Genomic DNA, 21417 nt, shown 5'->3' with positions numbered 1-21417 from the left:
CTGCTCCAGAGTGTGTGTGTATGTGACTGCTCCAGTGTGTGTGTATGTGACTGCTCCAGAGTGTGTGTGTGACTGCTCTAGGGTGTGTGTGTGTATGTGACTGCTCCAGAGTGTGTGTGTATGTGACTGCTCCAGTGTGTGTGTGTGTGTGTGTGTGACTGCTCCAGAGTGTGTGTGTGACTGCTCCAGAGTGTGTGTGTGTGACTGCTCCAGAGTGTGTGTGTGACTGCTCCAGGGTGTGTGTGTGACTGCTCCAGGGTGTGTGTGTATGTGTGACTGCTCCAGTGTGTGTGTGTGTGTGTGTGTGTATGTGACTGCTCCAGTGTGTGTGTGTGTGTGTGTGACTGCTCCAGTGTGTGTGTATGTGTGTGTGACTGCTCCAGAGTGTATGTGTGTGTGACTGCTCCAGAGTGTGTGTGTGTGTGTGACTGCTCCAGTGTGTGTGTATGACTGCTCCAGTGTGTGTGTATGACTGCTCCAGTGTGTGTGTGTGTGACTGCTCCAGTGGGTGTGTGTGTGGGGCTCTGGGTGTGTGTGTGTGTGGGGGGCTCTGGGTGTGTGTGTGGGGGGGCTCTGGGGGTGTATGTGTGTGTGGGGCTCTGGGTGTGTGTGTGTGGGGGGGGCTCTGGGTGTGTGTTGTAAAAACCTGAGTCGGGTCGGGGACAATCGATATTTGCCCGGCGGTATTGCCTCTGTGACCCTCTAGTTATTTAATCAATGAAGAGGCAGGCGCTGGAGACTGGAAAGCAGGAAACAAGGTTTTTATTCTCTCCGGAGGAGAACACAACGAAACGGACAGAAGGTATCGTTCTGAGGTGCTCTGCCTACATTTCTGAGGCCTGGCCTCTTATACACTGTTTTATGACTTTATTGTAGATTACACATTCATGTTAAAGCTTTGATGTATGGAAAAGACATTCCCGGAACTCCCCTTTGGGCCCGTTCCCACACACATTTACAGTTGAAGTCCCCACCCTAGTCACAACAGGTGATGAGTATCACGCAGCTGGATATTCCGCCGATTCACGGAATGTGGGGGGTTTGATCGGATCTCATGGAGTGGGGGCTTTGATCAATCCGGGGATCCTTTGATGGGGGAAGCTTTCTATTGTACGGGGAGGGGCAAGGAATGGTATCGGCAGAGCTGGGTGTCGGCCTGGGAACGGGGAAGACAAAACGGGCACACGGGGAAAAAGGGGGTTTGCATCTAAGGGTCGGAGATCATGAAAGGGAAGCAGGGAGGTGTCGCGCTGGGAACAGGATGAGGGCCTGGGGCAGAGCAGCGCCGAAGAGGGGTTTATGACTCAAGGCAGGTGCAAGCAGGGGGTGGTCAGCGTGCAGGCTTAGTGAAGGCGAAGGGCTATGTCAGGGGCCAGCGGCATGCAAAAGGGTTCGTTCTGATCGGGGCATCTTAAAAAATGGCGGGCGCGCACGACAAAAGTGTGGCATCAGGGGAAGAGGCAAGATGGCGCAGATAATGTTCACCAAAACGTACTAATTTTCAACAGTCCTCCCTTTAACATATTCAAGACATCTTGCTGGTTCATTTCCTACTCGGTTCTATTGTGGTGGGCATGAGAAAGAAAACGGTAGGAACCCTAGATAAAAAGAGTTGTAAACAATACATTTTAACATTTCTAGTTTTTAGGAGGTGGGCCTATTTGATAAACTTTGATCAATTTGTTTAGCAGGAAAGTCATAGGAATGCAATACAAAAACGATTCTGTAGCGAGAGCAGCAAGCATATTTCATACTGGCAGGTTATTACATATATATCAGGTTCGGATTGGAGCATGATCAATACAATGGCGGCTGGGAGAGAAATGAGGTCTAGCAGAAACGGCGATTGGGGATGTCAAATGTTCGAAGTTTAACGAGTTCTCATCATTCTTTGTTGCCTTTCGTTGGCGCTGTTGAGCACCGGCGGTGGAGCTACAAGTCCAGCTCTGTTCTAAGTTCTGCGTTGCAGGGCACGACCCTTTCCTCGCGTTTCTGGTCGGAAAGGTCCTTTTCGCCCTGTGTCCTTTGAGGTGATTGTCAGAAAGTTCAGATGGAAGAAGAGCGTACAAAACAGTCCATAGGGTAGGTCAGAGGAAAAGGGGGATGGAGCAAGGCCAAATTAGGAACAAACTAGGGGAACGAGAGACTTCAAATAGGCGGGCGTGTGACCGAATTCAGAGAGCGGGGACTTGTCGACCAACACTGGACATCGAGCAGGGGCATCAGGTCGACCCTTTCTTCTCATGTTGTCGAAAACAGTGCCTCGTCCTGCAGCTCTTTTCTGTCGTGGTCTCGCCTTGGCTAATGTCGCAGGTGTTCCTTAGTCTGCAGTCAGGCCTCGTGCTCCCACATCCGGTCCTTCTCTCCTCCAACAGCAGTACCCTTAAACAAGTTTGAAAAGACAGTCTTTAGAGAATTTGCAGATGAAGATAATCAAAAAGTCTATTTCTCTCCCAGCTCCAGGCAAAGAATGAAAATGCCCGTTATATTAGTGTTCACAACTGGCATATGAATGACCGGTGACGGGCCTGTTGGATTTACTATGACTTTCCTTTACAATTATTTATTACAGTCACGACAGTTCATCTGATGGTGACCCACCTTCGTGAGACGAACCTGGCAAAGATATGCCGTTCTCTAGAGTTTTACATTTACAAAGGGTACTGTGAGTCGTCAACATGGTACTACACAGGTATTTTGCTGAGAGACGAACATGGCTAAACATTTCCATTCTATCGATCCATCCTGCTTTTCAACTACTACGGGGTTCATTTCGATGATTTCTTTACCTTGGACTAGTCTGTTAACCTTGTAAAACATCATTCTGGATCCTACGTAACCTTTTACAGCCCGATTACTTAATTAGGAAGGACAGGGGTTTTATGGGAAACAACCAGGGATATAGGAAACTTGTGGTAAGGGCATAAATCGACCCATCTCTCACAACCGGAAATGAGGGGTAGTTTCATAATTCCAGTTTTTGGGCGGCTGATACAGGGGAGGTAACAGGGGTGATCATTTTTCCGGTTTGGGTATTGCGACAATTCGGGGAGGGGAGGGTCGCGTATTCTGAGGTCCTTGTTTTATACCATAGGAGCCGTTGACATGTAGTTCCCTTATTTCGGGTCAGATTAGGGAACCTCTGTCGTCTTACCTGTCCTTTCCCTTACGGCCCAACCTTGGTTTATTGACTTCTAGCGGAAAAGGAGAGGTAATGACGCGGCCTCAGGGTGATTGTATTAAAGACAAGTTTTTGTGCAAATACTGACGGTATTTGAAGCCAATTAGGTGGTGTGCTAGGGGTGGCAGTCTGCCAATTTCGGGGCTAATCACTCGGAAGAGTGGGAGTGAAAAAATAGAGGGAGAGAGAGAGAGAGAGAGAGAGAGAGAGAGAGAGAGAGAGAGAGAGAGAGAGAGAGAGAGAGAGAGAGAGAGAGAGAGAGAGGGAGAGAGAGAGAGAGAGAGAGAGAGCGCAACGGCAGGCTAAATAGTACACGTGCAACAGAGAGGGTGGCAGTGTATTCAAGAAAGGCTATTTAGTGCATTACACAGTAAAGGGCATTCACGGGTCTGCGTTAGAATCTTGTAATCATGCAGTTTGAGCATTAGACAGGGTAGAGGGGACGTGCCTTGAGAAAAAGGAAAGAAGAAAGGAGGTACCATTTTGTCGCGCTTTCTCGCATTCTCGGTCCTTCGACCAGTTGGGTCAACGCCTCAGTCACACACACACATTCCCTCATAGTTTCGCATCATACGTGACATGGGTTCATTCGTCCGGTCTGGTTTAAGGGTGATCACTTTTTTATCAGGTTGTGCTAATTTTTCGGGTTTGTTCGATACGTGAGTAGTTTGCAGGCGTGCTTAGACACCACCTTGCGGCGCTAGTCCGCTTCGTGTATTAGACATGGCAAGGCTTCAGATCTTCGCCACACCTCGGCTGTAATCTCTGATGTAACCTGCAGAGGGAGGAAAAAAAAAAGGGGGGTGGGGGGAGACAGCATTCGCGCATATTCAGATACATGGATTCATAAGTCCTTTACTTACCTCTTACTCGTCTTTCCTCCTCGGGGCAGGGTCCCCGGGGATATGGTTTCTGGAGTCGAGGGGGGTAGTGTGTCCATATAGGTCGTGTGCGGGGAAACGTAAAAAAGGAAACCAGAGGTGCTTAGTGCGAGGTATCTAGTCAAAGGATGTATCTCACTATCGGGATCCTTAAACCTCTTTCAACGCTGTGGCGTTCTAAGGTTCTTCGGTTCTTGGGTCAGCTCCGTTCCCTGATACTTTGGAACGTTGTACTTTATACCATTTACATTATTTCATTTCACCCTCCTTTTACATTCCCTCATTTACACCGTTCGTTTTACCCATCCTTGGAAGTCAAGGTCTTCCTCTACGCGAGAGTTCATGGGTCAGTCGCGTACTTTGAAGGCGGAGTGTCGTGTTGTCGATCCGATCCGTCCTCCAGGGCTGGGCAACCATCTTCTTTTAACCTTAAAGAGAGAGCAGAGTAGGGTGCACAGAAAAGAACTTTCCCACCGATCCCACATGTTTAAAATAAAGCATGCAATACCCGTCCATAGTTTCAAAAACTTTATTTTGCAAAATCATTTCAGCATGTGGATTATGAGGGTGCGGTCGTATTTGGCCGGTCGTGGCAATGGCTAAAGTGCGTACAGTGGGGGGTGTCGTTTGCAGCAATAAAAACATCGGAAAGTTTTACTCATTCATTTGTAAGAAACTAAAACGTCTATTAATTGGCTGGGGGTTCGGGGGCATTTATTTTCATAATTTAGAAGCATAATCATAATAGTTGTAATCAGATTTCCTATATGCATACCGTACGTGTGCGTCGTAAATGAGGTTTACATCAGTTATAAAAATATAATACATTGTACATTTGTAATCAACATTTGTAACGGGGATCCTTTCATACTGTTCGTCGAGTGAGTTCTCTTTGTCTTTTCTAGCCAAGTGTACAAAGGATCATATAAAATCTCAGAACATCAAGTTTATATTAGTGCGAAGGAACACCACGAGGTGTTCGTAAGTTCCGATTGATACCAGCGCCATTTTGGGCGGGGCCGGCTCAGTCCGGAAGCAGCATCAGGGGGAAATGTTTCCCATTACTGGCAGTTTGGACCAGAGTCCTTTTCGGCAGTTCTAGAATTCATGCTAACAGAAGGAGTGGCAATGTCATGTTTGTTTCGTTGGCGATCAAGGCAGCCGTCCCTTACCGGAAGCCTGCAAAGGCCGAAGGTTCCGCCGGGGACCTTTGTAGGATCTTCAAGGCTGCGGAGATGCTGTCGGAGATGGGGGCTCGTGCTCCAGGGGGCAAATGTGCGAGTTATATTGCTGGTCAAAGTTACTCTAGTGGCCGGGGCCCGCCTTCCAGCGGACCCAGACGCCATTTTGAGGCCCTACAGGGGCCACTCTCGTCGAGTTTGCAAGAGTGGAAGAGACCCTTCGGAGTGAAAGGAAGAGGGCTCTGTTTTGTGAGAGCGGGACGTTCGGCTGGGGTGCAGCTGTGATGCCCCCACCTGGGGGCGAGGGAGACTCGTTCGCGCCGTCTCCTTCTTCCGGGGCACCCCATGCTGCTCCTTTTCATCGGCCCGCACGAAGGTCTCTCCCCATCCGGTGCTTCTCAAGTCGTGTGCTCCGTGCCGTGGGAGTATGGCCACCTGTGGCGCGCATTCGGCGCGGCACGAGTATCAGTGCAGTCATTGCAGGTTCGGTGTTCCGAAAATATGGCCACCATTGCACGTTCGGTGCTGCGCAAGTACTGGGGTGCCACCATGGTGTGTTCGGTGCTGTGGAAGTATTGGCACCATCGCCTGACTGGGGGTGTTCGGCGTCGGGCCGGGGGCTGGGAGACCTCCTATCGGTGGAGGTGGGAGAGGCTCGTCCGCGTCGCCTCTCCCTCCCAGCCCAACTTGGACAAATTGTTGTGGAGGTACGTGCAGGACATCCCGCCGTCCAGAGCTGCTGCGGCTGTTACGGAAGGGAAAAGAAAGAGGTGCCTCGTTCTTCTCTGGACATGTGGCGGGACTACTTAAGTCTATCCAGGCCCGTTGCGGCTGGCTGAGGAGACATGTGGCGGGACTACCTACAACTGCCCGGGCTGCTGGCTCCTGCCTCTCCTCCGGCTCCCCCATACGTTAAGATTTCCTGACCAAGAGTTGGCGGCCGGGCCCGCCTTATATGGGTTGCCGTTGGTTGGGCGTAGCCGTAACCCTGCCCTACTTTGGAAGGTTCCAGAATGGGGGGGGGGCGAATGTTCTGTTTGACTTTCATTTTCTACAGTTTACCGTTATTATTCCTTGTTTGTTGTGCTAAATTAAAAGTTCAAGTTCATTAATGGTCTACGGATTTTGTTTTACCATTTCTTTCTTTCCAGGTTGCTTTTATGCTAAGTTTCTGCTAACAGAGGTTGAGTAACACGGAAACACGTGTAGAGGGATGACGCAGATTTGTACATTACATACACACAAACTCAGACGGGGGACAGTACAAGTACGACATACAAAAGACCCAAGACGAATATAAAACAGTTATTGGTCATAATTATCTCTTTCCGTCTGTGAATTTGAAACGAGGCTGGGTTCCCGTCTTGACGTTGCCCGACCTAGGAGAACTTGAGCATGCCGCCGAAATTGTCCTGGCGAAATCTGTGCCATCGGGCATAATCAAACGTGGTGGTTCTGTCTGGTCTGTCTATGTAAGTCGGGTTCTTCTTTGTCTCGCGCTTTTTCTCGTACTGCCGGTCTGTCGTTCCTGTCGGCCCTTTGCCTTTACTCACGCTCAGTAGAGTCGGGCATTGGGCTTTCCAGTGTCCGACATACCTACAAAAAGCGCATTGGTCTGGCCCTAAGTCTGGTCGTCTTTTGCATAGTGTCGGGGGATAAGTTGTGGGTAGCGGTGTCCTGGGGTTGTCCTGTCGGTATATTTCTCTACTTGGTTTGTCCTCGTCTTTTCTCTGTCGTTGCATAGCCTCTCTGCGCCACATACCGAGACTGTCGAGCATAATTGGCGTTGTCTTATTATTTCGAAGGGCTATTTCTAACGTTTCTATTTTATCAAGGTCAAAGGATCCTGCCAGTGGCCACTGTTTGTCTTGACTCTCTTCGGTATACCTGTGCCACAATTTATTATAGGCTATGGTGACTAATCCATAGTTTATGAACATGTCCTTATTAGGGGTGCCTTCTAGTGGAGCTATATGATCCACCTCTAATACACGGTCCGGGCTAAACAGGCTATTAATCAGTGGGGAGAAGACAGACATGACGGCTCGTAACGAGGGACTAAAAAGTCAGCACTGCCTATCTTATCACTAGGTGCAAAGACTGGACAGAATATTTCTATTCAACGTTGTTTGCAGGCAGTGAATACCTCATGGATCAAAAAATAACAAAAAGACCAATAAATAACAATGGGGAGAATGAGTAGGTCCGCAAAGATCTGCGTTACCTACCCTTTTCACTATCTGCAAAAAGGGTGGTCTCTTCCCTGTTTGCAGACAGGGAATCTCCAGGAAACAATAGTTTTGCGAACAACAGTTCAGTTTCAAGTAATTATTGAGTGGGGGAGAAAAAAATAAGCACGGCTGCTGCCCTACCTATCCTCCACTGGTTGCAAAGAGAGAGCCCGTTGTTTCTCCGTTTGTAGACAGTGAATCTCCAAATAAATAAAGAGCAATACTAGTATTTTTAAACAATCAAACAATCAAGCAATTATTTCGCAACTTGTCGTGATTACACGACCTTACCCGGACCATGTGGACAGTTTCTTGTCTTCCGAATCCAGCGCCCGATCGTCCTCTTTTTCTCGTATTTCTCACGGCACTCCTGATGGTCCCCAGTCAGGACCGTAGATCACTCGAGAGAGGTCTGTTCGGAACTAGTGAAGTTCGGATGATCGGCTGCCAGACGAGGGTCTATTGGGCAAGAGCTCTCCCGATCGTTGCAGTCGTTCACTCTGTCGTCGGGACCTCTCCCACTGGATCCACGAGTCGCTGATGGGCCCCACGCTTGGGACGCCAATTGTAAAAACCTGAGTCGGGTCGGGGACAATCGATATTTGCCCGGCGGTATTGCCTCTGTGACCCTCTAGTTATTTAATCAATGAAGAGGCAGGCGCTGGAGACTGGAAAGCAGGAAACAAGGTTTTTATTCTCTCCGGAGGAGAACACAACGAAACGGACAGAAGGTATCGTTCTGAGGTGCTCTGCCTACATTTCTGAGGCCTGGCCTCTTATACACTGTTTTATGACTTTATTGTAGATTACACATTCATGTTAAAGCTTTGATGTATGGAAAAGACATTCCCGGAACTCCCCTTTGGGCCCGTTCCCACACACATTTACAGTTGAAGTCCCCACCCTAGTCACAACAGGTGATGAGTATCACGCAGCTGGATATTCCGCCGATTCACGGAATGTGGGGGGTTTGATCGGATCTCATGGAGTGGGGGCTTTGATCAATCCGGGGATCCTTTGATGGGGGAAGCTTTCTATTGTACGGGGAGGGGCAAGGAATGGTATCGGCAGAGCTGGGTGTCGGCCTGGGAACGGGGAAGACAAAACGGGCACACGGGGAAAAAGGGGGTTTGCATCTAAGGGTCGGAGATCATGAAAGGGAAGCAGGGAGGTGTCGCGCTGGGAACAGGATGAGGGCCTGGGGCAGAGCAGCGCCGAAGAGGGGTTTATGACTCAAGGCAGGTGCAAGCAGGGGGTGGTCAGCGTGCAGGCTTAGTGAAGGCGAAGGGCTATGTCAGGGGCCAGCGGCATGCAAAAGGGTTCGTTCTGATCGGGGCATCTTAAAAAATGGCGGGCGCGCACGACAAAAGTGTGGCATCAGGGGAAGAGGCAAGATGGCGCAGATAATGTTCACCAAAACGTACTAATTTTCAACAGTGTGGGGGGGGCTCTGGGTGTGTGTGGGGGGGGGCGCTCTGGGACTGCTCCAGAGTGTGTGTGTATGTGACTGCTCCAGTGTGTGTGTATGTGACTGCTCCAGAGTGTGTGTGTGACTGCTCTAGGGTGTGTGTGTGTATGTGACTGCTCCAGAGTGTGTGTCTATGTGACTGCTCCAGTGTGTGTGTGCGTGTGTGACTGCTCCAGAGTGTGTGTGTGACTGCTCCAGAGTGTGTGTGTGTGACTGCTCCAGAGTGTGTGTGTGACTACTCCAGAGTGTGTGTGTGACTGAGAGTGTGTGTGTGACTGCTCCAGGGTGTGTGTGTGACTGCTCCAGGGTGTGTGTGTGTGTGTGTGTGTATGTGACTGCTCCAGAGTGTGTGTGTGTGTGTGACTGCTCCAGTGTGTGTGTGTGTATGTATGTGTGTGTGACTGCTCCAGAGTGTATGTGTGTGTGACTGCTCCAGAGTGTGTGTGTGTGTGTGTGTGTGTGACTGCTCCAGTGTGTGTGACTGCTCCAGAGTGTATGTGTGTGTGACTGCTCCAGAGTGTGTGTGTGTGTGTGTGACTGCTCCAGTGTGTGTGTGTGACTGCTCCAGTGGGTGTGTGTGACTGCTCCAGTGGGTGTGTGTGACTGCTCCAGTGGGTGTGTGTGTGGGGGGGGGCTCTGGGTGTGTGTGTGGGGGGGGCTCTGTGTGTGTGTGTGTGGGGCTCTGGGTGTGTGTGTGTGTGGGGCTCTGGGTGTGTGTGTGTGTGGGGCTCTGGGTGTGTGTGTGTGGGGCTCTGGGTGTGTGTGTGTGTGGGGCTCTGGGTGTGTGTGTGTGTGGCTGGCTCTGGGTGTGTGTGGCTGGCTCTGGGTGTGTGTGGCTGGCTCTGGGTGTGTGTGGCTGGCTCTGGGTGTGTGTGTGTGTGTGTGTGGCTCTGGGTGTGTGTGTATGTGGTAGTAATTGCTGTCTGCTGAGCTCGTCCGTAGGGTACAATAGGTCTCACATTTGTGAGAGATTAAGCTATTGGCAATTTAAATGACAATGCCATTTATTTATCTGTTTTCAAAACCAACACATAAATACAAATTTTGTCATTTACAATGCCAATAGCTCTAACTTTTCCAAAGGCGAAACCGTTGCATTGTAAATGCTTGTTTATTTTATGTAGCCTATGTCCATCTACACATCCTGACAATTTCAAGAATGTATCGAGTGTGTGGATTGGCGCTGTGGTTCCCGAGTTTACCTGGCTCAAAGGGTTGTGTTCTCTCTTTATAATAGTAGTATAGATGTCAGTGATAAAATGCAGTTTCTAAAATAAGGTGCTCTAAGCTGCACGCACAAGTAAAATACACGTTATACTGTAAATGGTGAGCAGTGAAGAGAGAGGATGTGGCGTAATGGCCACAGCTGTCGACTTTAGGTATGGAAAACCAGGCATGAGTCTCGGCGTTGGCTTAACATCCTGTGATTGTGGGCATCTGCTACATTACATGAGTGTGTGCACCCTGGGGCATGTAAAGTGCTCCAATACCTTAGGGTCGAGTTCACGCTATATATAAACTGCAAAAAAGTTAAATTTTGAAAAAGTGGCATACGACCAGATCTGTCAACTGGGGAACCAGGTTCAAGTCTAGGTGTGGGCTCAACTTCCTGTGATTCAGGGTAAATCACTTAATCAACCGTGTTTTTTCTATAGCTCAAACTCGACAACGAACGTATTGGAGTGCTTTAAATAAGCCCCAGTTACATTACACAAAGTCATATTCATTTTTAGGTACGAGCCTGCGAGAGCAAGCACTGACACATGCATCTCACTTTGAAGACAAAAAGGACTTTGAACCCGCCCATTGCTTGCCATTTGTTGGCTTCATCAACAATCTTCTTTGCAGCCTCCTTAATTGGCTAGTCCAAGTGAAGCATCACTTCTGATGTTTGCTGTAGAGCAGGGACCATGCACAGATTGATTCAACGTAACCAGTGCCCATCTGCTGTTCCTGACATGTTCGAGGTACTACCATTCCCTCCACTCACTCCTGCCGCCTCCTACACAATGCTTTTTTTTCTTGCGTTTTTCTGTTTTGGCTGCAGTACAGAGTGTCATGGGTCACTTCTGCTTACCGTCAATCACGTTATGGCCATCACTAGAGGGGCTTGTGTTAGTGTTAGAAGGTCACTTCCATTTGATTTATCTCTGCCTTTGCAAATTAGAAGAATATGGCTTTTCACCCCCACACCCATCTCCTCTTCGCATGCTGGGGTGCAGATTTGCCATCAAAATCGGCCTCAGTTCCTGACAGCCACAGAATACATCATCACACTGGTCGGAAATGACGCAACTGCATTCATTTCTTGAGCTCGTATGAGGAATGTCGAACCAGAATGTACAGAGATGTGTGTTAAAAATGGTGGAAACTAGCAGGTTTTGTTGTGCAATATGGCTGTGTTCGTAAAAAAAAAAAAATTACAAAGCATTGCTTCCAATTAATTCACTACAATCTACTCAACTCCACTACATACCATTCCACTACAATATACTCCACTCTACTACAATATATATGGCACTCTAATACACTACATTACAGTTCACCTCAAATACACTAAAATCCAATCTACTCCATTACAACCTACTCCACTAACTTTTAGCCATGTGCTATCATGTTCCCGATTAATGTCAAAGCTTTAGAATTTTAAAGAAATGCACTTATATGAAATTTGAAGTGTCTATCATAGTTTAAGTGGTTTGTTGTATGATTTACATAACCCGTATTTTCAGGGCTCGGCTCTTGCATGGGCTCTAAGATCCGAGCCAGGCCCTTGGCTCACAGTGGCTGCCAGTAAGATACCGGGGTGGCAAAGCGGGGAGACGGTTGTGAATATACAAAAAAAAAAAAAAATCACTTACCTCATCCCTCCCACCCCCACTGTTTCTCCATCGCTGCATCTCTCCCACGTCAAGTGAGTCTCTTCCAGGGACCAAGAAGTAACCACGCTCCCCACCGTCAATCACAATGCTGCAATGCAGCGTTTTGATTGGTAAGCACCCAGGCTCCACTGAGCCAATCGCAATGCCTGAGCGCTATGGTTCAGCGCTCAGGCAGGGAATGGGAGCCTGGCCATGTTGTCCATGCAGGCTGTAATGCAGCATGGGTGGAGAACATGCGAATTGCGCATGAGTGTTGGGCCAGCCAAACAATCATGTGCACTTTAGAGTGCACCACAAATCCTCCTCCCTGACGTCAGGGAAGCCAAGCCCCACCCCGTCCTAGCCTGATCATAAAAAAAAAAAAAAATGATAATAACTTCAGTTATCATTTTATTTTTTCATTTACACCAGTCTGTGAGCAATGGTGTGGCATTTCTCCGTCTTAGCGGAGGAGCCGTCACTGTTTGCTCAGCTCTCCTTGTTAATTTGTTGGCTCGCCCACTTCTACTGACTGCTCTGTACCACTCCACCGCCACAGCCCAGGGCATGCGCCAACTTCTCTCTAGTAAGCATGGGCGTAGGAAGTGTGGGGGACGAGGGGGATATACCCCCCCCAGGTTTTGGAGTGGGGGGCATAGGGGACAAGCCTGAGGATGAGGAGGGGACAAAGAATGTTCCCCTCTCCTTTCTGTATTCGCAGGGCCATTAGCGCACGAAAGCGCTTCGTACAATGGCCCTGCATAGGCTGTACTTGACCTGTGACTTGCCCCCAGTGACCTGTGATCAGGCTGCACGCCTGATGGGGCGAAAAGGGATTTAGCCACCCCCACCCTCCGTCATCGGCCCGGCCTGGTCAGCCTGTGCTGCTTGACTTGCTGCGGCAGGGCAGTGTCTGGAGTCTTATCTCCAGAGCGCCCGAGTTTTTCACAAGTCTTTTAAAGACCATTTACATCCCGCTTGGAACTGGTTAAAGAGGCTTTGTAGTTTTATTCACTGATTTGTACCCCCTGTGTCTCCACTCAGCCTATTCCTGTACTTTGTATTTAGATTTTACTGCCACAGTGGGAGAATGCATTCAGTGAAAAGGCATCTCACAAGTAGGGATGCCACCTTTCCAAAAAAAAAAACCAACAACAAATAACAGCCATTTGCTGTGCTCTTCTTTACAGAGCCTGAAAGAAAACTTTAATAATATATTGTTACTTAATTTTATTTTTTGTTGTCATTTAGTCTTTAATGTTGTTTTCCCAGAGCTTTGACATGCTGCTTTAATGGACTCTTTTAAACCTGAATAACCATTTTCCTATGGGAACATTAATTTCTAAGCGTTGAATGCCAATTGTAACTGTTTTACAAATGTACAAGCTTTTGTTGCACTTGCATCACAAAATCATCATTGCGTAGCCTCAAAATCAGTGTTCAACTGTTGAAGCGTCTGCTCTTCCACATGCAAACTGCTGCCACATTTTATGTTGGTGTTCAGTGCCTTATGGACAATCCAGTTTAGCCACGGTAAGGGCATTCTCTCTGGGATTTACAGCTTGGAGTCCATGCCCTGACTAATGAACCTCTGGCAATACCCCAATCATTTGAAATGCTGTAGGATAACTCATCAGTGTCAAACTCTGTAATGGGGGGGGGGGGACATGAGAAACTTGACACCTTCTGCAATTATATGAGCTAGAATCAGAATAATTTCTCTCATGGTTGAACTCTGTTAAAGTTAGTATTTTGTAACTTCAGTCATGTTGGTGTAATTGTATGTGTGAGCACTGTAAAAGTTCTACAACACCAGAAAAATGTTTGCGGTGTAGGTATAACCTTGTAGTGCTAGTACATTCTTCATTGTTACAAGTTTGATTACTTTCACTTTTGAGCATGTGTTATGAAGCTGATATCTGTTGCCAGCAAGGCTTGCGTTTTGTAAATTCAAAGGGGGAAAACGTTGTAGATCAAAGATTTTCCTGGGCTGCAGCGGGGCAGACATGAACCTGAAACCATTTTTTTTGTAGTTTACCACAGTGGTGACCATATTGCAATTGATGCTAGAACTCCTGTTCTGCTTTGCAGTTTTCTAGTACCGGGGCCACAGTGTTTGGAGCTGGCAGGAGAGCCTGTAACAGGTGGGAGACCAAGAGACTATTTCTATGGGACTCAGCGTAACAGAGTGAATGATTTGGCTGATTTAATGCAGGCAGTGTATGGAAGGAGATTGCCGGGGAAAGGGTGCAAGGTCAGCAGCCTACATATGAAGTTGTATGCAGGCTCCTCGACTGCGGCACAGAGAGGAGAGAAGGCCCCACCCACCACCTGACACAGCGAACAGAGGAAAGTATGCAAACCGAACAGAACATAGGTGAGCAGGGTATGGTCCCTAGATAGGGCAGAGGAAACGGGCAAAAGGAGTACTTTATTGGGGCTGAACAGTAGGAAAGATGCTGTAAAAGTAACTTTCGATTCCCTCTACTGGCTCCCACTGCCAGGTTAAGAGAACCCCTGGCATAGGGATCGGAGGTAACACATGAAATTTAACAACCTAGGCAATTGATTCTTAATAATCACAAAGTAAAAGACATAAGAGAGAATTTTTTTTACCAAAGGTTCAGTAGCTAAAGATTTATTAACACAGTGAATAAAAAAATACAATAATAAAAATTGATTCCCTAATACAGTTAATAAAATCACATAAAAAATAATTAAATCAGCATTAAAAAATACAGTAAACAAAAATACAAATTGAAATTTAAAAAGTGGCACAAATTAATTCTCGACGCGCGTTTCGGCGACCAGCGCCTTCTTCTGAAGTAGCCATGTACTACCTACAAAGAAAAATAATGATATAAAATAGATACTATTTTACAAAATTTATTTTTTTTTTTTTTTTTTTTTTTAAAACCTTTATTTGCAAAAGTATGGAAATACAGATTCTCGCCTACAACACTTCGGGCCGGCCAGGAAAACATCACAAAGTAGAGCACAATACACAGCTCATCAGCCGACAACCAGGGGTCCGGCAGCCATGGTAGGAGAATCGTTGAGTAGCAAACAACAGGATACAAGTGGTTTCATTTTATAACGGTCAAACAACAAAGAAAACAAGGCTGCATTCCGATCATTATGGTTGTTCCGTATGTGGCAGGAAGAAGCGGTCAGGAAACAATAAGAGAAACAGGAGATGGTTCAGGACAGGAAAAAAAGGAAAGGGAGGGAGGGACGGAACGGGAGCTCAGAGCCAGTGAAAATATCGATAAAGCTGTACATGTGAGAGCCGAAATGTACAGTCAAGGGGAACAAGGAGTATCAGGGGGATCCTCGAAGGGGGGCTCACAGATGTCTCCACGGCATGCATTCCACTGGTTCCATATCCTACCCCATTTTTGGGGCCTGCCACGGGAAATGTAAACAGTTTTCTCTCTGAACATACACCAATCCATGTTGTCTTCCCACCCGGAGACCAGGGGAGCCCTCTGGGACCCCCATAACTGCGCAATGTCCCTCTTTGCGATCATGTTGCCCAGAGTCACCCATTGAGTCTGGGCAACATTACAGTCGGTCGGTTCCCACACATTCAATAGACAGCGCCTAGGCTCAGGCAGCAGTCGAACATTCGTGACTTCATACATCACTCCATGCAACCCCCTCCAGAAAGACTCAACCACCGGGCACTCCCATACAATATGAAGGAAAGTAGCAAGCATACCACAACCTCGCCGACACAGTCCATCATCAGAAAAACCCATACGCATCAGTCGGGGACCAGTGACATAGACACGGTGCAGGACTTTCAGCTGAACAAGTCGTAAGCGCGCCGGAATCGCGACCTCTTTAGGAGAGGACACCGCAGCTTGCCAATCTTCATCATCCAACTCCAGCCCATCGGCAGTCCAGGCGCCACGCAAAGAAACCAACAAGTCCGACCGAACATTAATGAGTTTTTTATAGATGAGGGAAATAGTGCTGTCTGGAACATGACCGTCCAGCACCCTATCCTCCAGGGGGGAACTCTCCGGAATATCAGAACCGTCCGGAAAAACCGACCCAATAGCGTGGCGAACCTGAAGATAACGAAAAAATTCCGAGTCATGCAGACCATACTCCCGCTGTAGCTCCGCAAAGGTCTTCACTCTACCCTTAACCCAAAGATCGTTCAATTTACTAATCCCGATGAGATCCCATCTATCGAACCCCTTTGATGTCCATAGTTCACCCAGTCTCTCCGCTGCAAATAAAGGGGTCGCCCTGGTAAGCCCATCTGTCCACCCGGTAGCCGCAGTCGCGCTGTTCCAAACCCGCACCGCACCCGCCGTGGGACCCGTCAAGTTCCTCCTAGCACTCCTAGAATAAAATGCCCTATAGTAATCCCCCCCAGGTAAAAGCCATCGGTCCATTTCAAAATCTGGATTCGGGACAGGACCATACATAGCATGATTCACGGCACTCAACTGGGACGCCCAATAATATCGTCGTATGTCGGGTAACGCTATGCCCCCATCATACCAGGGGAGCGTGAGTTTAGCCAATGCTATACGGGGCCGACCAGCCCACACCAGTTTCCGCTGGAGGCACTCCATTTCGCGAAAATAGCTAGCCGGCACCAAATCCAGCGTATTTTGCACAGCATACAAGAACCGGGGGAGGGACATCATTTTGAATAACGCCGCACGTCCCAAGGGGGATAGGGGCAGATTACACCACGCCGCCATGTCCGACCGGAGCCGAGCCAGCGGAGGAAGCAAATTCCGATCATAACGCAGTACAGGGTCAAGCGAAATATAAATCCCCAAATATTTGAAACCATCAGTGCAGACCGGGATCGGACATACTCGGGGCAGAGAAAGAGGGTCACTAGTAAGCGGAAAGATACAGGATTTAGACCAGTTGATAACCAACCCGGAGTTGCGGCCAAAAGAGCGCAGTACGTCAATGAGAACACCCAGCGATTTGCGGGGGGACGTCAGATATAACAGGATGTCATCGGCATAGAGGGAGACTCGGTCTTCAAAGTCCGGAGACCAACGAATACCTTTTAAGGAGGGTTCCCACCGAAGCCAGGCGGCCAGCGGTTCGAGCGCAAGCGCAAACAATAACGGCGACAAAGGACAGCCCTGCCTCGTGCCACGCCCGAGGGCGAAGGGCGCCGAGGCTCTGCCATTAACCACCACCTGCGCAAGCGGCTGTTCATACAGGAGTTTAACCCAAGCGATGAATTTAGGGCCAAAACCGAACTTGGCGAGGGTGGCCCACAGATAAGGCCACTCAACCGTGTCAAAGGCCATTGAAGCATCGAGAGAAACCAAGATGGCCGGCTCGCGAAGAGATCCCGCCCTCGCGACGACGCCATGCAGGCGGCGAAGATTGAGAGCAGTATTGCGCTGGGGGATAAAACCGGACTGATCCGGATGAACCAGTCCGCTGATCACCGTAACCAGTCGGTTCGCCAGTATTTTTGCCAATATCTTTGGTTCAGCGTTCAGAAGGGAAATTGGACGATACGATGAGCAACGTTCGCGGGGCTTGCCATCTTTATGAATGACCACGATAGAAGCCAGTCCCTGGGAAGAGAGCCAAGATCTCGCGAGGCCGTGAACATACGCAACAAGTACGGCGCCATTTTGTCTGGACACAACTTATACAACTCAACCGGTATACCATTGGGGCCCGAAGCCTTACCCGAACGAAGGGAGCGAATGGCAAGCGCAACCTCATCAGCGGAAAAATCAGCCTCCATGAACACCTCGTCAGACTCCGAGAGACTTGGCAGCGCAAGGTCGCGAAGTAACAAGCACGAGTCCTCCTCCGGGAGGCCCGAGACCGGGGCATACACGACCCGAAAATGCTGAGCAAACACCTCAACTATCTCCACCGGGTCCACGACTCGCGCTCCATCATCTCTCTCAATCACAGGCACCACACGATTCAATCTGTCTCTCTTGTCCAGCCACGCAATCAACTTCCCGGCCTTATCACCCACATCATAGATTCGCCCTTGTTGCACGCGATGCAGCGCCTCAGCAGCAGCAGTAACAAGTGCCCTGTATTCAGTTTGCTTAAGAGCCAAAACATGCAGGAGCTCAGGCGTCACTCCAGCCTCCAGTCGCCCCTCAAGCACAGCAATCTCAGATTCCAAACTCACCACCTCCTCTTGGTTGCGCCGTTTCTCATCGGCCACAAGGGACAAGGTCTGACCTCGGATCACCGTCTTATAGGCCTCCCACAATGAAACAGGGGAGGAGACAGACCCCTCATTTTCTGCAAAATAATAGTCCACACATTTGACCACCTCGGATCTGAGTCTAGGGTTCTGGAAATGCCACGGATTGATCGGGGCGATACGGCCCCCCGTCCCCAAACAAACGTCTAAGTGAAACCATACCGGGGAATGGTCCGAGATCCCTCTAGCCAAGTGTCTGATTTCACGCACCGAGGCCAACTGCACCATAGGCACGACAATATAATCAAGTCTCGAGAGACTTCCGTGAGCCCCCGAATGAAAGGTATACTGAAGTTGGCCAGGGTGCAGCTGTCTCCAACAATCGGCCAACCCAAAGGCATCAAGGAATTTCCCCAACCACATCTGCGAAGCAGGGAGGAGCCGGGGGGGGCTACGATCACACTCACCATTGGCCACTGAATTGAAGTCGCCACCCAGCACAAGCAAGCCTTCGGGCAAGCCCAGAATGATCTCGCCCAAGTCAGTGAACGTAGTAGACTGCAGCCCAGGCGGAACATAAATAGACAATATGGAGAACAATTTCCCCTCCCATCTCCCGGTAATGCCAGCATAGCGGCCCCTGTCATCTAACAGTGTGGTATCCACCTCCAAGGGAAGGGAGTTCTTGACCAGGATACCAGCCCCTCTCGAACCCGAGGTGAAGTCGGAGTGCGCCACCAAACGATAGCCTCTCCTGTGCAAAGCGTGGCACGTGTTGCCCACCAAATGGGTCTCCTGAAGCAGGACCACATCCGGGGAGCACCTACTCAAATATTGCAACACAATCCCACGTTTTATCCTGTCCCCAAGACCATTAACATTCCAGCTCAAAACCCTAAACCCCCTACCCCCCATCCCTGAGGCGAACCGACCGCACTCCCCACCTCGAAACAGTCAAGTGAAAGCAAGCGATAAACAGAGCACAGCCTCGAAACAAACAAGAAGAAAAAGGCCCCCCCCCACCCCCAAGGAACCCAACAGTAACAAACCCCCCACCCTGCACCCCTGCGGAAGACCCAAAAGCCACCCCAACTTGCAGTGTGCCTGTCGCCCCATTAAACTAACCTACAGAAAGAGAGAAAAAAATCCCCAGAGGAGGAAGATCCCTCAGACCCCCCCACACCCCCAGGCATTTACATAATACTCAAAACACAGTCCAGCAGCCCCTGCGATGAAATCCGGCTTGCCAACGTAGACTCACTGCTCCTGGTCCTCCACGCCTCCCTCGGCTCCTCTCAAGTCTTCCGGGACCTCGGTACGCTTCGGTAAAGTGTCCAACCAGTCACTCACTACCTCAGGGCGGTCAAAGAAAAAGGCACGCTCAGCATGTTCGATTCTCAGGCGGGCCGGGAAAAGCATGGCATATTTCAGTCCAAGGTCCCTGAGGCGCCTCTTCACGCCCGTAAAGCCCATCCTCTGTTTCTGGACAGCTTGCGTGAAGTCCGGATAGAAACTTATTGAAGCATTCTCAAATTTAACGGGTGCAGTGGTTCGCGATGCTTGCAGGATAGCGTCTCTATCGCGAAAGTTAAACAGTCTAGCTATAATAGGCGGTGGAGCGGCACCCAGCTTCGGCTTGCCTCCCGGAACACGATGGGCCCTTTCGACCGCAAAAAATTTACTGAGGCCCTTCGCCGCAAGATGTTTCAAGACAAGGTCCTCCACCAGGATATCAACAGGCACATCGGTAGAATTCTCCGGGACTCCAACGATGCGGACGTTATTGCGCCTGGCCCGGCCCTCAAAATCCTCCAACCGATTGGCAAAGAGGTCACAAGTGGTCCGAAGATTACGGACCTTGGTCTGGAGGTCCGAGACATCCGTGGTCAGACTAGCGGTCTTAAGATCAAGAGACTTGACACGCTCGTTTGTTTTCCCAAGGTCCGCTCTGATGAGGGAAACATCAACCGCCACCGTGTCTATTTTAGCAGCCAGGGTTTCATACTGCTGGCCCATACTGGATTGAATACTCGCAATGGCGCTCATCACGTCTTTCAGAGTAGGCTCCTCGTCATCAGGAGCACCATCCCCGGCTTCTTCCAGGGCACCACTCGAGCCGCCCGGGGAGCCCTTAGGTCGAGTAAAGCGATCAATAGTCTGAGATTGGGTGGCCCCCCCTCGGGACGAACCTCTCACGCCGCGTCTCTCGACAACTGTCCTGCCCGTCATGGCCGGGGCAAATCTTCAGCTGGAAGTGCGAAAGTCAGGCAGAACAACCTCCGTCGTGGCGGGCACCAAATTGCGAGTGAATAAGGGCACAGCTCAAGCACCAGGCCGGCAGTCGCAGAGTAAGAACTCCGATCGGGAAGTGGGCTGGCACAAGGAGCAGAAACGAAACCGAAAGCACACCATGGGCAGGGGGCGTGGCCTACCAGCCGTTGTTGTTCGATTGCCACCTGGGTACCGCGGGTACTTGAGCCCCCGGTTGGCATACGTGGTAGGCCTCAAAGTTCAGGTCGCAGCAAATTCAGCGTGCGACGGCCAAAACAAACCACGAAAAGAGCGCCGGCATCAGCAGGGTGTCAATAAGAAATATCCGTCGTCAGAATCAGGATAGATGACAGGATAGTCGCCGAAGGTGGAAGAGGTCCCGGGAGCTCTTAGCTCACGCGTCCATCTTGGAATCGCGCGAAGCTCCTCCCTATTTTACAAAATTAACAATGTACTAGCTAAAACAAAATAAGATGGTGTCAATTTTTCTATGACTTACATCATACTAACAACCTCTCTTTATGTCTCAAACAGAACAGCTGTACATGATAGTCAAAAACAGTTTATAGTGATCAGTGGAACATATTTATTTCATTGCTCATTAACCTAAAAATGTTCTAAGGAAGATTGTCAGGTAAAGGATGTAATATCCAACACTCGGTCCATTAGTTATTTAAGTAGATATGTTATATTCATTCTAAATGTTAAAAGTCCATTTAAATAGGTTCTCATTTCATGGTTTGCTGCATAAATTCGTTATGATCTTATATACTTACTGCTCCAATAGTTTATAACAATTTAAAACTGTTGGAGTGCCTTAATCTGTGAATCAGAGACGAATAACTTCACAGAAATATAACAAAAAATTGATGTAACGTACTTTTAAGTCTTTTTAATGCAGACTGACTCATTTGATGGACTCAAGCCGGCTTAATACAAAATTAAATAGATAAAAAAAACTTACAATTCTAAATGATCTAGATAATAGATGGTTCCATAATAATCGAAATCTTTTTGTAATGTACTCCCATAAATCAATCTTTGGGGTGGAAGGTATTGGATTTAGTTGACACGTTTCTTCAAAGAAATCTATAAAATAAGATGATCTTTACCAAAAACAACGAAGAAGTTTTATTTCTTTTTTCTTGTCATTCCTGATTTGTGAGCTTAG

The sequence above is a fragment of the Lissotriton helveticus genome, chromosome 7 (genome assembly GCF_964261635.1).
Source record: "Lissotriton helveticus chromosome 7, aLisHel1.1, whole genome shotgun sequence".
In the NCBI taxonomy this organism is placed as follows: domain Eukaryota; kingdom Metazoa; phylum Chordata; class Amphibia; order Caudata; family Salamandridae; genus Lissotriton; species Lissotriton helveticus.
This window is presented reverse-complemented; position numbering follows the sequence as displayed.